We start from the raw sequence: 14548 nt of genomic DNA on the forward strand, positions 1-14548 counted from the left end.
TTCTCCTCTACTTCTGACTCCCAAATCAACGCCTTCTACTTTTGCTGCACCAGAACAAACTGCCTGACTCAGTATATGAGGCTCCGTCTCTGGCAGTATGTAAATCCATACTAAAAGCACACTTTTTTGAAGCTGCTTTTAAGCCTTTACTCCAACACACGGGAAGTACTATTGGTAGGTGATATTAATATGCTGGATGTTGATTGGACCGTTCCAGCTGTGGGATCGTCTAGAAGCAAGGAGATCATGAAGACTAACTAACACCGTATGACACATTTCAATCCTCTGAAGCAACCCGCTCTACTCTGTAACACCTCTGGACATGTCTAGAAATCCTCTTCTGTAATCCGCCTTGAACCGCGAGGTAATGGCGGAATAAAAATCAACCAGACATAGAAAAACACACCCCATTCACACACACCTCCCCCAATCAAAGAAGTTAAATGGAAAAAAAATATACGATGGCCTCCTAGCCACTCAAGCAGCAAAAATAGATAACCAAATCTCCAATCTACTGATAACAACCCCAGACTACAAGATGTTCAGAAAAGAAATAAAAACTATACTCTTCAAGAAATCCCTAAAAAGGCTTAATACCACGAGCACCTTCCTTTTTCCCATCTTCTCCCTAACTCGCCGATACTACTTGATCTACCCTTTACCATCACAAGAAATGACCTCCTTCTATAACTCCTTCTATAACTCTTTTGTAATCCGCCTTGAACCACAAGGTAATGGTGGAATAGAAATCTCTAATGTAATGTAATGTAATGTAAACTGCGTTGAACTTGTGGTTACATGGTTAACAAGCACAATGAAATGTAATGTAATGTCGCAAGATTTGAAGAAAACATTGATTTAACATTTCTTTAGCAGAGATTGTCCTACAATAAGGAAAAATTATACATCTCAAAATATAACTTCTTATCAAATTTTCAACCAGCTGAAGTTTATTGCCCATCAAAAGATTCCCTGTGACCAAGAAGCTATTCACTTATATAACTGATTCCAATTTCTTGGCCTGTTCCTTTAGTTGGGCTGATAGATTCATTAAGATCTCCTCCACAAAAGAGATCCTATGTGCTGCTTCCCCAGAAAATTGGCACAATTGAACTAAATATCCAGAAACTGGTACTTCCATCTAGGCTATAGATCTCCAAATATCAAGGTTAGTAACCTCTTTAGGTGGGGGTCATTATTAATGCTGCCCCCTTGGTCTCTACAGCTTGTGAAGGATAATTGTTTCACTGAAAGCTGATAAGATGGAACAACTCCAGTTTTTTTCAGTCATAAAACTGGAACCAGCAACTCCAGGAACAATATTAAGAGACGAACTTGCTCCCATGTTGTTCTCCAATTCACACTCTGAGGTCTGAAAACTGCCTCCATCTGCCAACACCTGTACAATAGGTGTAGAAACAAGGCAGAGATCAGACTCACTACAGGAGGAAGAGGAGGTGGTCAAATGTCCAGACTCAGGGAGGGAATCTCGAGGCTCAAATTTCCAGCTACTGATTAAGCTCCTCCCACTAATGTTCCTGGTGTTATGGTGGGAGTCCTAACGAAAGAGTCCATAGTGCAGGGGTGGGCAACTCCGGTTCTCAAGGGCCAGGATCCAGTCGGGTTTTCAGGATTTCCCCACTGCATTGCATTGAATTGCATTGCACTGCACTGCATTGAAAGCACTGCATGCAAATAGATCTCATGCATAGTCAATGGGGAAATCCTGAAAACCCGACTGGATTCCAGCCCTCGAGGACTGGAGTTGCCCACCCCTGCCATAGGGCCTTATATAGTTCCTCCTTGGGGAAGTAATATATTATTCAATTTAGCCTTCCTTTTCCCCATACCGGTCCCAACCAATAAGACAGTTTGTCTACTCACTGTTCAGGGGCTCTTATTGGTTGTTTATCCTTCCTCCTCAATAAAGCTCCAATGTGGCTCTAAAAGGGCTCCAAAGAGATGTTCAAGCAGGGACCATCTCTTGCATGTTTAATATACAGCGCTGCATGTGTCTGGTAATGCTATAGAAATAATAAATTGTTTTACTACGGTAGTAGTAGGCCTGCCTCTTTTGTCACGCCCCTTTGGGCATGTTACTATGGGCTCGCAACTGCATGCCATGTGCCGCAGTCAAGTTGAGGTTTTATAGTTGCTGGCGCAAAATGATGACATCACGCAGGACGTCTTTCCAGTAGGGTTAGAGGCAGTAGATGGAGTATCAACTCCCTTGCAACTCTGACCACTCTTTTTCAGGTAAGAGCTCCTTCTCCTCCTTTGAACCTATGATTCTAGGGTCTAATTCCCTAACAATCTATTCGTAATATACAATCCTCTCACAGGGAACATCTGATCAATAACAGATGGCACTTAATTATCTGCATGGTCACATGGACATCTGTTAAAACTAGCTGTAATCATTCATTTCTTGCATGAGTTTGTACAGCTATAATTAGCTCTTTGTTCTGTAGATATGTCTTTTTCGGGGGGAGAGAGGCAGAGAAGTGTGTCCACATAGGATAAGCAGCTTAAAATCTATTATACTATTTGGGATCTAGCTAGATACTTGGGAACTGGATTGGCCACTGTTGGGCTTGGTGGACCTTCGGACTGTCCCAGTATAGCAATTCTTATGTTCTTATCCTCACCCTTAAGCAACCTCTAGTGATAAAAACATTATGCTATAGAGCCTCATTGAAAATCTATTAAATGCTTCAGTTTCTTATTTAAGTTTATATTTTTTCCACGGAACACCTGCATCCCTCTATTAATGTAATGGGAGAAAATCTCATATATTTACAGTATTTTATTTATTTCACTCTCCTTACTTGTCAGAGGCTCCAGCAGGAGTTTGGTCAGAGTCTTTATGTTCACAGACAGCTGAGGCAATTATGCTCTTCCTTAGTGAGAAACTGCCCAAGTAGTCATGGAATGGCCAGCATGTGAGATTTTCCTACTGCCGGAACATTTAGGCAGTTGCTCTTTGGCCTTTCAAGGGGCAGGAATGGCTCCGAGACTACATGAAACTAACTGTACATTATGGGAAGAATTCTCAATGACGTTTACATTGAGGAAATCTTCTTCAGCTTCTACGTAAGCTTTTGCTTCCTGCAGTTTTTCTTGGGGCTGATGCACACTGTTTCTAAGCTTTTTCCCCAGACCTTTAAGGCTCCTAATTAGAGCCAGAGTAACCGTTAGGTTAAATAGGCAGTTGCCTTGAGCAGCAGTTTCTGGAGGGGAGGGGGGGGGCAGCTAAGCAGCTCATGTTAAAACAGAATAGTTTCTGACAGCCACATAAACCCAAAGATCCATCAGCATATCCTTTTAATCGCAAGCCGGCTGGCTCATTTACCCAGGTAGTGGTAGTGAGGGGAACCAAAATAGAACAACTAGGGGCTCCTTTTACTAAGGTGCACTAGTATTTTTAGCGCACGCTAAACAAAAAATTCTAATGCAAGCTCTATGTAGCGCGCATTAAAACCGCTAGTGCATCTTAGTAAAAGGAGCCCTAGGAGTTGTAAGAAGCTCCCTCTATCCCTGAGTAAAGGTGGCTTTAAGGCAGGGGTGTCCAATGTCGGTCCTCGAGGGCCGCAATCCAGTCGGGTTTTCAGGATTTCCCCAATGAATATGCATGAGATCTATGTGCATGCACTGCTTTCAATGCATATTCATTGGGGAAATCCTGAAAACCCGACTGGATTGCGGCCCTCGAGGACCGACATTGGACACCCCTGCTTTAAGGCAAGGGGGAAAATAAAACCATGGGAATAGACAGAACATCAACTGAAAGTATAGGCAAAGCATGATGCAGCAAAATTACAAGACAGTTGGGTTCCAGCAGGAAGAAGAGCAGTTTGCTTGGGAGCATATAAAATGCACATTAGAGCCTCACAGAGGAGAAGCACCACCAGCTGAGTCTGAATGGTTGAGACCACAGAGAGCATTAGATAATTATCCCAAACTACTGCTTACACAATGAAAGTCTGAATGTGCTTGGACAAGGAAACTCAAAAGTAGCATTTGCAATATTGGGACCAAGGCTTATGAGGCTATGGAAAATATAGACCGCCGTAGAAGTTTCACTTAGAGCAGGGGTGTCAAAATCCCTCCTCGAGGGCCGCAATCCAGTCGGGTTTTCAGGATTTCCCCAATGAATATGCATGAGATCTATTTGCATGCACTTCTTTCATTGTATGCTAATAGATCTTATGCATAGTCATTGGGGAAATCCTGAAAACCCGACTGGATTGCGGCCCTCGAGGAGGGACTTTGACACCCCTGACAGAGAGAAACCTTGGAAGGAAATATATTTTTTTTTTTTAATTTGAATTTGGCTCACAATCTAATTAGAGTGACATTAAAAAATGCCAATTGGCTGAAATATTCCCTCATCCTTCTGTTTAACACTGAATGTGAAGTTTTCTATGTCAGACATGTGTACAACAACTGAAAAGAAGGTCCTGCATCCGTGATACAATAATAGGGCAGAATAGCATTGTTATGGAGAATGGCTTGTGTCAGTTTTCAGCCGACATGGTCACTGCTGTAGTCAGTCTGGCACTGATCTTTTGTTTTATGTTGCCCCACCCCCACACACTTGTCTCTTCTCCGCATTTATATCTACCCACTTAATTTTATTCTCATTCTCTCAACTTCTAGTCCCTCATCTCCTTTTTCACTTCTAAGAGATTGCTCAAATGGCATATTTTTTTTGCCAGATGAAATACAGGGTACGAGATTGTTTAATGAAGTAGAGATGATGACAGTAATGTGCTGCTTGTCTGCACATTTTATTGTTTGTATTTCTGTTTTTTAGTAGGTGTGTTTGATGTCGATCTGGTTTGTATTTTGTATGTAATTTTATATTTTTGTATGTAAGTTTGTAACCCGCCCTGGATAAGGGTGGGATATCTAATATAATAAAACGGTAAGCCGCGCATGCGCACTTCCTATGCGTGCGTCCATTTTCCGTGAGCTGTAGCACCCATAGGAAGTGCGCATGCGCGGCTTACGGTCTGGCCTCACAAGGCAAGACAAGTTCACATGCGCGCCCTTCCCTGCTCTCCACCTGCCGGCCGCTAGCACCCCCTGCCCTTTCCGTCGCCTCCCGGCTCCAGCGGCGTAGGCAGCACTTTAAACACGCTGCTTTGCGCCCTTCTCTGCCGATTTCCTCTGCTGCGTTTCTAATGACATCATCGGAGACAGACGCGGCAGAGGAAATCACCAGTAGAAGGCCGCGAAGCAGCGTGTTTAAAGTGCTGCCTACGCCGCTGGAGCGCCGAGGTTTGTCGGCGGTGGGAGGGTCAGGAGCAGGCCAGATCGACAACGGCAGTAAAAGAAGGGGAAGGGGCCGAACGGAGCAGGGAACAGAAGGTAAGAGAAGGGAAACGGCGAGTGGGGGAAAATGCTGCTACTGGTTCTACACAGGAAAGGGGGTGGAATAGGAGGGAAATGCTGTTGCTGCTGCATAGGGAAGTGGGAAGAAAATGCTGCTGCACAGGGAAATGGGGAAAAATGACATACAGACAGCGGGAAGGAGGGAGACAGAAAGAAAGAAAGACACAGGGGCAGGGAGAGGGACAGAAAGACAGACAGAGAAAGGGGACCAGAGAGAGAGTCAGCGGGAGAAGGAAAGGGGGCTGTTTTGGGGGGAGGGGTGTGCTTGGGGCAAACAGCTTTGCTCTGGGGGGGAAGACAGAAGGAGCCATGGAGAGACAGGGAGAGGGATAGGGGGCTGCTTTGGGGGGAGGGGTGTGCTGGGGGGAGACAGAAGGGGCCATGGAGAGATAGGGAAAGGGGGCTGCTTTGGGGTGTGCTTGGGGCAAACAGCTTTGCTCTGGGGGGAGAAGGCAGAAGAGGGCCATGGAGAGACATTTGGGGGGGAGGTGGGTGCTGGGGGCAGACAGCTTTGCTCGGGGGGGGGGGAGGGGGAGACAGAAGGATACAGACAGCGGCCAAGGAGAGAGAGATAAAGAAGCACAGACAGACACATCTATTCTAGCACCCGTTAATGTAACAGGCTTAAAGACTAGTAAATAAATAAACCAAACCAAATCAAACCCATTGCACTCTCTTTTACTCTCCTTCCTCAGTCTCCTAAAGTCCCATCTTTTATCCAATTTCTTACTCTCCTGTTCTCTGTACTGTTCTTGTGTTCTAATGTTTTCTCACACAGCCATTCAGGATCTCTTTTGTCTCTCTCTTATTCCCCCCCCCCCCCACCTCACCCATCCAACATCATCTCTCTGACGCCCCTATGGGGCCCTGGGCAAACTTTTCTGGATGGGCTTCCCCCCAGGCTACCAGCGCATCTCTCTTAGTCCCCTACCAGCCAAGCTGCTTCCTGTTTGAACAAATGTGGCATAAAGGTTTCAAGCTGCTGTTTAGGTCACGCTGCCGTTCACTCTGGACAAGGCCGAAGCTGCCTGTTAAGAGTGCTGCCGGCCTGACGCTGCTTAGGGAGGTATGTACTAGGGCTCGCTTGCAGTCGTCAGGGTTCGATTGGGAGGGAGGGAAGGATGGGGGTTTGGCCGCGCAGCGGGTACAGTTGCTTGGGGGGGTTGCTCGCTCAAGGGTTCTGCTGCACAAGGGATGGGAGGGAGGGAAGGAGAACTGCCGGCGAATCCCGGGACTAGGGCTTATTTATGGGGTGGGTCTTATATTAAGACCTACCCCGAAAATTCTGCTAGGGCTTATTTTCGGAGTAGGTCTTATTTTGGGGGGAAAATGGTAGTAATATAGGTGTGTTAACTGATTATCATAGGAACACCCACCGTCTGCTCCACTAAAGAAAACTTAGCATCCCACAAAAAAAAAAAAAACCCAGAGAAATGGGAAGGAAAAACCCCTATGTGAGAAAACTTAAAAGAATTAGAGGTGGACCAAAAGACTTCCAGCAGCCAGGCGTAAGTAATTTAAAAGTCTATATCCAAAGCACTCAAAATTGAAAAGAACTAACAGGGAGCTATGGTTTGACAGTAAGCTGCCGCCTTCAGGGGTCAAGGTGTTCTTCTAACTAGCAAGATTTTGTTTTGTTTTTTTTTAATTTTCCTGCGCTTGACTTATCTGTCAGAGCCTGAAGTGGTTGCATTTTCTAGTATTCCTTTATGGCCTTCCATCAGTGGAACTGTTTGTTTCCTCAATGCTTTCCTTTACAATTTTAAAGAGCACCTGGACCCCTGAAGTAGAGAATGACACGGGGAACAAATTTTTCCCTTATTCACTCAAAAACAAGCCCCACACGGACAAACGATACACACACCCAGCAACACTACAAGGCCTTACTTACAACCCACAACATTCACACTCCCTAAAGAGAAAGGGGAGTGTGAATGTTGTGGGTTGTAAGTAAGGCCTTGTAGTGTTGCTGGGTGTGTGTATCATTTGTCCGTGTGGGGCTTGTTTTTGAGTGAATAAGGGATATATTAGGGCCCTAATCCTTGAGTATTTATTTCTAGTGGAACAAATTTTTCCCCATCACCGCAGGAACTCAATTTCCCTGTCCCTTCCCAGCGAGTTTTGTCGCTGTCCCTGTCCCCGCCCCATTTCTGTAAGCTCTGCCTTAATACTCAAGCCGTGGACACTTATGATTTTAAAGTGTTTGAGTCTTGTGCAGAAGAGGATGGAGCTTAGGCATTGGTGGAATGAGGCATTATGACATCACAATCTGAGCTCTAGAATGTTGCTACTTATGATTTTAAAGTGTTTGAGGCTTGTACAGATGAGGACGGAGCTTAGGCATTGGTGGAATGAGGCATTATGACATCACAATCTGAGCTCTAGAATGTTGCTACTTATGATTTCAAAGTGTTTGAGGCTTGTGCAGATGAGGACGGAGCTTAGGCATTGGTGGAATGAGGCATTATGACATCACAATCTGAGCTCTAGAATGTTGCTACTTATGATTTCAAAGTGTTTGAGGCTTGTGCAGATGAGGACAGAGCTTGTAGGAACGGGGCAGGGACAGGAAAAGAACTTGCCGGGACGGGACAATGAGTTCCCATGGGGACAGGGAAAAATTTGTCCCTGTGTCATTCTCTACCCTGAAGCAGGTGGCTTACTGCCAAAACATGGCCCTGTGACTGGCTGCTAAAAATCTGTGGGTCCACCTCTGCTTCTTTTAAGCATCCCACAGCGCGTCATTTTAAACTGTGTTAGGCATGTGTTGGTGCCTAATGCAGCTTAATACAAGGACCCCAAAGTTAGTAGCATAGTAGATGACGGCAGATAAAGACCAGAATGGTCCATCCAGTCTGCCCAACCTGATTCAATTTAATTTTTTTTTCTTCTTAGCTATTTCTAGGCAAGAATCCAAAGCTCTACCCGGTACTGTGCTTGGGTTCCAACTGCCGAAATCTCCATCAAAGCTCACTCCAGCCCATCTACACCCTGCCAGCCATTGAAGCCCTCCCCAGCCCATCCTCCACCAAATGGCCATATACAGACAAAGACCGTGAAAGTCTGCCCTGTATTGGCCTTAGTTCTTCAATATTTACTATTATTTTCTGATTCTAGATCCTCTGTGTTCATCCTAGGCTATTTTGAACTCGGTCACCGTTTTTCTCTCCACTACCTCTCTCGGGTGCGCATTCCAGGCATCCCCGTAAAGAAGAATTTCCTTACATTGCTCTTGAGTCTCCCACTCCTCAACCTCAAATTATGTCCTCTGGTTTTACCATTTTCCTTTCTCTGGAAAAGATTTTGTTCTACGTTAATACCTTTCAAGTTAGAATAGCAGAAAGGCTGTCTGAGCTTTATCCTGTAGCTATTCTGAAGTTGGGGCAAATATCTTGAATATCACTGATGTCCAGATAAATGTTGGCGGTTAGTGCTGAATCTGGATTTCAGTGTATTTGGATTTAATTCTGACACAGTGACTGGCATTTTAAAAATAATGCTGACCAGCCCAGCTGAGTATCAGCTGTATTATTATTATTGGCAGTCACTGATAAAACAATCCATCGCGTCAGCATTAAACCTGACAGTCATCGCCACAGATTAAAATGCTGCCTTAAAATTATACCCTGAAGAATAAAAAACTAATAAAATCTTTCAAACATCCATACCCTTTTGAAAATGTCATTAAACATTCTAGGAGAAAAACTGCACTTACATTTCAAAGTTCAAGTACCATAACCAACATCATTTACAGTGTCATAAAACAATTATTTTTTATTGGTATTAAATAACTATTAAGTGTTAATCTACCTGTCACAGAATCATTATATCACTTAGCACATAAATCAGCATGCTTGAATGTCTGCTAATAAACTTTCAATTATTGTGAATTGCCAAGAAATGTGATTGGAATGATGGTGCAGAAACAAGCTGAAAAGTATATGTTCAAAGTGTTGCACAATGGTGCACTTCACTGATGAGTGGTTGGTGGGCTTGAGTAAGTGAGTGAGGGTATAGGTTAGGGTAGGTGGTGAAGCTGAGTGAGTGGATGGAGTTATGAGTGGGATATAGGGCACTGTGAGTAGATTATGAGTGTGCAGTGAGATTGAGCAAGTGAGTAGATGGGATTATTGTGAGTGTTGGGATTGAGTTAGTAGATGGAGTTATGAGTGGGTGGGAAGGTTGAGTGAGTGAGCAAATGGAATTATGGGTAGACGGTGCAGTTCAGTAAGTAGATAGCGTTATGAGGAGGTAGTGAGGTTGAGTGGATGAGACTATGAATGGATGAGGCTGAGTAGGTGATGAGGTTGATGAACGAGTGAGGGTTATGAGTTATTGACGAGGCTGAATGAGTGATGGGATTTTTGAATTTGTGATGTGGCTGAGTGACTGAGTGAATGGGGTTATGAATGGGTCTGGGGCTGAGTTAGTGAATGGGGTTATGAGTAGGTGGTGAAGCACGGTAAGTGATTGAATGGATCTTAAAGTTGAATGTGTGAGTAGATGAGGTTATGATTTGGTGGTAAAGCTCAGTGAGTGAGTAGATTGGGTAATGAATGGGTCTTGAAACCCAGTAAGAGAACCAATGGAGTTATGAGTGGATCTTGAAGCTCAGTGAGTGAGTGTGAAGCTGATTGAGTGAGTTGAAGTTATGGGTAAGTGGTAACAAAGTAAATGACAGCAGATAAAGACCTGAAAGGTCCATCCAGTCTGCCCAAGTCACACTCATTATCAATTCATGATTAAACCAACAATGAATGGGATATACTGTAATATACTTTATCAAGGTTTTTCTTTGGTATGTCTGGGACATAAACCATAGAAGTCCGCCCAGCACCGTCCTTATGTTCCAGCCACTGGTGGGGCTGAGTGGATGGGGGCTCTGAATGAGTAGAAAGGGGATCTGAATGAGTAGAGGTATAAGGTTTGAGGAGATATGCAAGAGAACGTAGTGGAGGAGATTTTTATGTAAGGGCATTCATTGGGTCACACGTAGGGTTACCAGATTTTATGACTGTAAAATCTGGACTCGTGGCCCCCATAAGGCCCCCCCCCCAGTTCCCCAAGCTCCACCCAAGTCACACCAAGCCCCACTCAAGTGCACACCAAGCCCCACCCAAGTCGCACGGCCTCAGCCCTGTCCCCAACCTCTTATGCTCGGAGCCGCCTCAGGAGGGCATCTGCGCATGGATTCTGCAAAGAACAAACACACATCTCTCTATTCCTCTGTGCTCCTTTCTTAATTGTTTCAATAAAGTTCAAAAGAGTGACTCACTTTGAAGCGGTGTTTGCATACTTCAGTCATCTACCTAGAATTCCTCAGGGTGCAAATGTATCTGCTCATCTCAGTAATGGGTTCAGTGTATCCACAGACATTAAAGGCATACATAAACTGTCAAACTGAAAACGATAAGAACAACTATTTTGACAGGTTGAGCTCCGAGTGGTGCTGTGACATGGTCTCTGATTTAGTGATGTACATAAATCCAGTATTCTTCTAACATTATGATTTTTTTTAGTTCCAATGTACTATGACGGATTTAATTAATTTATTTTACATTTAAAGTGCTTTTTCTCTATTCTGGATGTCTATAGGCCTCTTCTATTAAATTGTGCTAGCAGTTTCTAGCATGGGGAGCCACGCTGAATGGCCTGTGGTGGTCCCGACGCTCATAGAGTTCCTATGAGCGTGGGGAGCAGCGTGGGCCATTCAGCCATTAACCTGCACAAACTGGATTTCAGTGCCAGTGTCCAGACACGGCCTGGCATTGAATATAATAATAATAACAGTTTATATACCGCAGTACCGTGAAGTTCTATGCGGTTTACAATGATTAATATCTGGGGATAGTGCCAGAGTTGGCTAAATAATACTCACCGCTGCTGGCCGAATAGCTACCTTATAATGTGTAAGTTGGAGACACACCCGTACCCTCATGCTCCGCCCCTTGCAGTTACATGCTAATGCACCTCCATGCTACGTATATCATAGAACAGCACAGTGCACATACTTATTTATTTAAAAAAATTTAATACCGTTTAAGACTAAATGGTTTACATATTGTTACATACATAATACAATAAAACAAATAAAATCAAGCAAACATTAACATATAATCATCAGAAAATCACGTGAAGTGCCCATCAAAAGAACAACCACAAAGATGAGTTCCTAGAAAAATGCATTAACAAATAGCTCCGTTTTTAATAGTTTTCTGAAATTACTCTTATCATGACATTTTCAGAATTGATCTACAAGTGAATTCCACCATTTGACACCCCCTCCCCCCCCCCCCGCACAGCAAAAGGCCATTTTACTGGTCTCAGCATATTTTAGATTAACATTTGTTTTTAATAACGCTGAGTTCTCAGAACGCAGAGACCTAGATGGTAAATAATTTGACATCTTACGTTTAAACAATTCAGGTATGACAGTTTTGCACCTAACTTTAGGCTTGAACACCTATGCCGCTTTATAGAGCAATAGTCAGACCCCACTTGGAATACTGCATCCAACATTGGTCTCCCAACCTAAAGAAGGATATAAAACTGCTGGAGAGGGTGCAGAGACGAGCAATGAAGCTAATAAAAGGTATGGAGAACTCAGAATACAAGGAACGACTTAAGAGACTGGGATTGTTCTCCCTTGAGAAAAAGAGACTGCGAGGGGATATGATCGAGACTTTCAAAATACTGAAAGGAATCGATAAAATAGAGCAGAAAAAATTATTTACTTTGTCCAATTTGAGGCGGAGAAGAGGACACGGAATGAAGCTAAGGGGGGACAAGTTCAGGACAAATATCAGGAAGTTCTACTTCACGCAACGAGTGGTGGACACCTGGAATGCTCTCCCAGAGGAGGTTATTGCGGAATCGACCCTCCTAGGATTCAAAAGCAAACTCGATGCACATCTCCTTACGAGAGGCATAGAAGGATATGGGTGACTAAAAATTACGCCAGGTGTACACCTGGCGGGGCCTCCACGTGTGCGGATCGCCAGACTTGATAGACCGAGGGTCTGATCCGGAGATGGCAGTTCTTATGTTCTTATGTCAAAAGCTGGTGTTAAGTGCTGGTCAGTAACTACTGGATGTTAAGTGCTTGACTCCTACTAGTCTGTAACCTGTGTGCCTAATCCCTAGGCATGCCCCTGACCAACCCATGCCCCTCCATGATGGAATTAGCATGCACAACTTCTAACATAGGAACTAAGGTCAGTTGCGCTCAAATGCTAACCGGTGCCAGATAGTGGCAATCAATACCAATTTATCCCAATAATTTGCTGTTAACTCCAGAGGAGAGAAGAGAACCCGTAAACTTTATGGGCGCTTTTTGCTAAGGTGCGCTAGCGTTTTTAGCGCACGCAGGAAAATTACCACGTGCCACACCGTGTGCTACGTTTCTAGAACTAGCGCCAGCTCAATGCTGGCGTTAAGGTCTAGCGTACATGGCAAGGTAGCGCACTATTCCGCACGTTAAAGCCCTAACGCAGCTTCGTAAAAGGAGCTCTATATCTCTACTGCAGCTGCAGAAGATTTGCTCAGGGCGAAGTGGCATACCAAAAAGGCTAGGTATAAAACAGGAGAACCAAATCCACAAACTCAAAGTCGCAAAGCAAGGAGTGGAAATGTCCTATATAGACTGGTGGATAGAGAATGACACGGGGAAAAAATCTGTCCCCGTCACCGCCCCGTCACCGGCCCACCATCCTCTGCACCGCCCCGTCACCGCCGTTACCTTCACCGCCCCGTCACCGTCACCGCCATCCCTTTCACCGCCCCGTCACCGCCACTGCCATCCCATTCACCGCCCCGTCACCGTCCCCACTGCATCCATATAAGCCTTAGTACTGTAATATTTAGCTTATTCCTTTCTTATAAATCAAAGTTCCTGCTGCTGAACTAGAGAAAGAGATGTTCAGCTGGCAGGGCTTTGTTTATAAATTTTTATCAACACAACTAATATACTATTTTATCCTAAAGCAAAAAATAAATAAATAAATATAATTTTTTTTTCTACCTTTGTTGTCTGGTTTCTGCTTTCCACATCTTCTCATTGAATTCCTTCCATCCACTGTGTGTCTTCTCTCTGCGTCTTCCATTTGCTGTTACTGTGCCTCTCCCTTAACCCCCCCCCCCCCAATTGGTCTAGCACCCATCTTCTTCCCTCCGTTCCACCATAGTCTGGCATCTGTCTTCTTCCCATTCTGTCTTCCACATTTCCCTTCGGGGTCTGTTCCTCTCCACCCTCCTTCAATGTCTGTCCTATTCCTTTCCACCACCACCCTTCCCTCCCTCCTTTACCATCTGTTCCTTTCTACCACCCTTCAGCTTCTCTCGCATGGCCTATCTATCTACCTTCCTCCCTCTTATTTTCATGGCACGTTACAATGTAATTTGTGCAAGCCACTGGAGCCTGCGAGCTCGGTCCCTGTCCCATCCCCACAAACCATCTCGCTTCTGTGCTCCTATTTTCCCCATTTCTAATATCTCCCATATGTATCTGCCATTGCCCCCCCCTGTGTCCATATACCATCCCCATGGCATGTCCCCTTTATGTCTCTGTCCCTATGCCCCATGCACATAATTTCCCCTCTTTCTGTTACCTTCCTGTGTCCAGATTTCCCCTATCTTCCTCTTCCATACCAGTGTGTCTCTTCTTTTCAAACCCCATCTAGCTTTTTTCCCTCTTTCTTTCCCCCCCCCTGCTTCTAGCATCTGGCTCACCTGCCAGTCCTTCCCTTTCTTTCCTGCTGTGGGTTTTTCTTTCCGACTTCATCCCCTTTCCCTTTCACTCCCTCCTTCCAATTTGAGCCGGGAACACTAGCGATCGCACGGTCCCCGCAGCTCACACCCGCCTGCCCAATCGATTCTAGTGTTTAGCCAGCTCTCTCCCTTCTCCTCACCTTAGTTTGTAGATTTTCTTTTTCGGCGACCCGCACGCTATCAGAGAGCCGCGCACTCGCGGCTGCTCAGTGTTCAATCTTCTGCTCTGCTGCAACTTCCTGTTTCCGGTTGCGTCAGAGCAGAAGATTGAACACTGAGCAGCCGCGCGTGCGCGGCTCTCTGATAGCGTGCGGGTCGCCGAAAAAGAAAATCTACAAACTAAGGTGAGGAGAAGGGAGAGAGCTGGCTAAACACTAGAATCGAT

The 14548-nt window shown here is 44.8% G+C and overlaps 1 long non-coding RNA gene across 2 annotated transcripts in view; it reads left to right on the top strand.

The window, feature by feature from the left end:
- The first annotated feature begins 1993 nt into the window (after positions 1 to 1993).
- LOC117364708 overlaps positions 1994 to 14548 on the top strand; it is an 84914-nt gene continuing 72359 nt past the window's right edge. For both annotated transcript variants that reach the window (XR_004540301.1, XR_004540302.1), the window contains exon 1: positions 1994 to 2256. This is a non-coding gene — a long non-coding RNA (uncharacterized LOC117364708). The remainder of the gene's footprint in view (positions 2257 to 14548) is intronic.

This window comes from Geotrypetes seraphini, chromosome 8 (assembly GCF_902459505.1).
Source record: "Geotrypetes seraphini chromosome 8, aGeoSer1.1, whole genome shotgun sequence".
Lineage (NCBI taxonomy): Eukaryota > Metazoa > Chordata > Amphibia > Gymnophiona > Dermophiidae > Geotrypetes > Geotrypetes seraphini.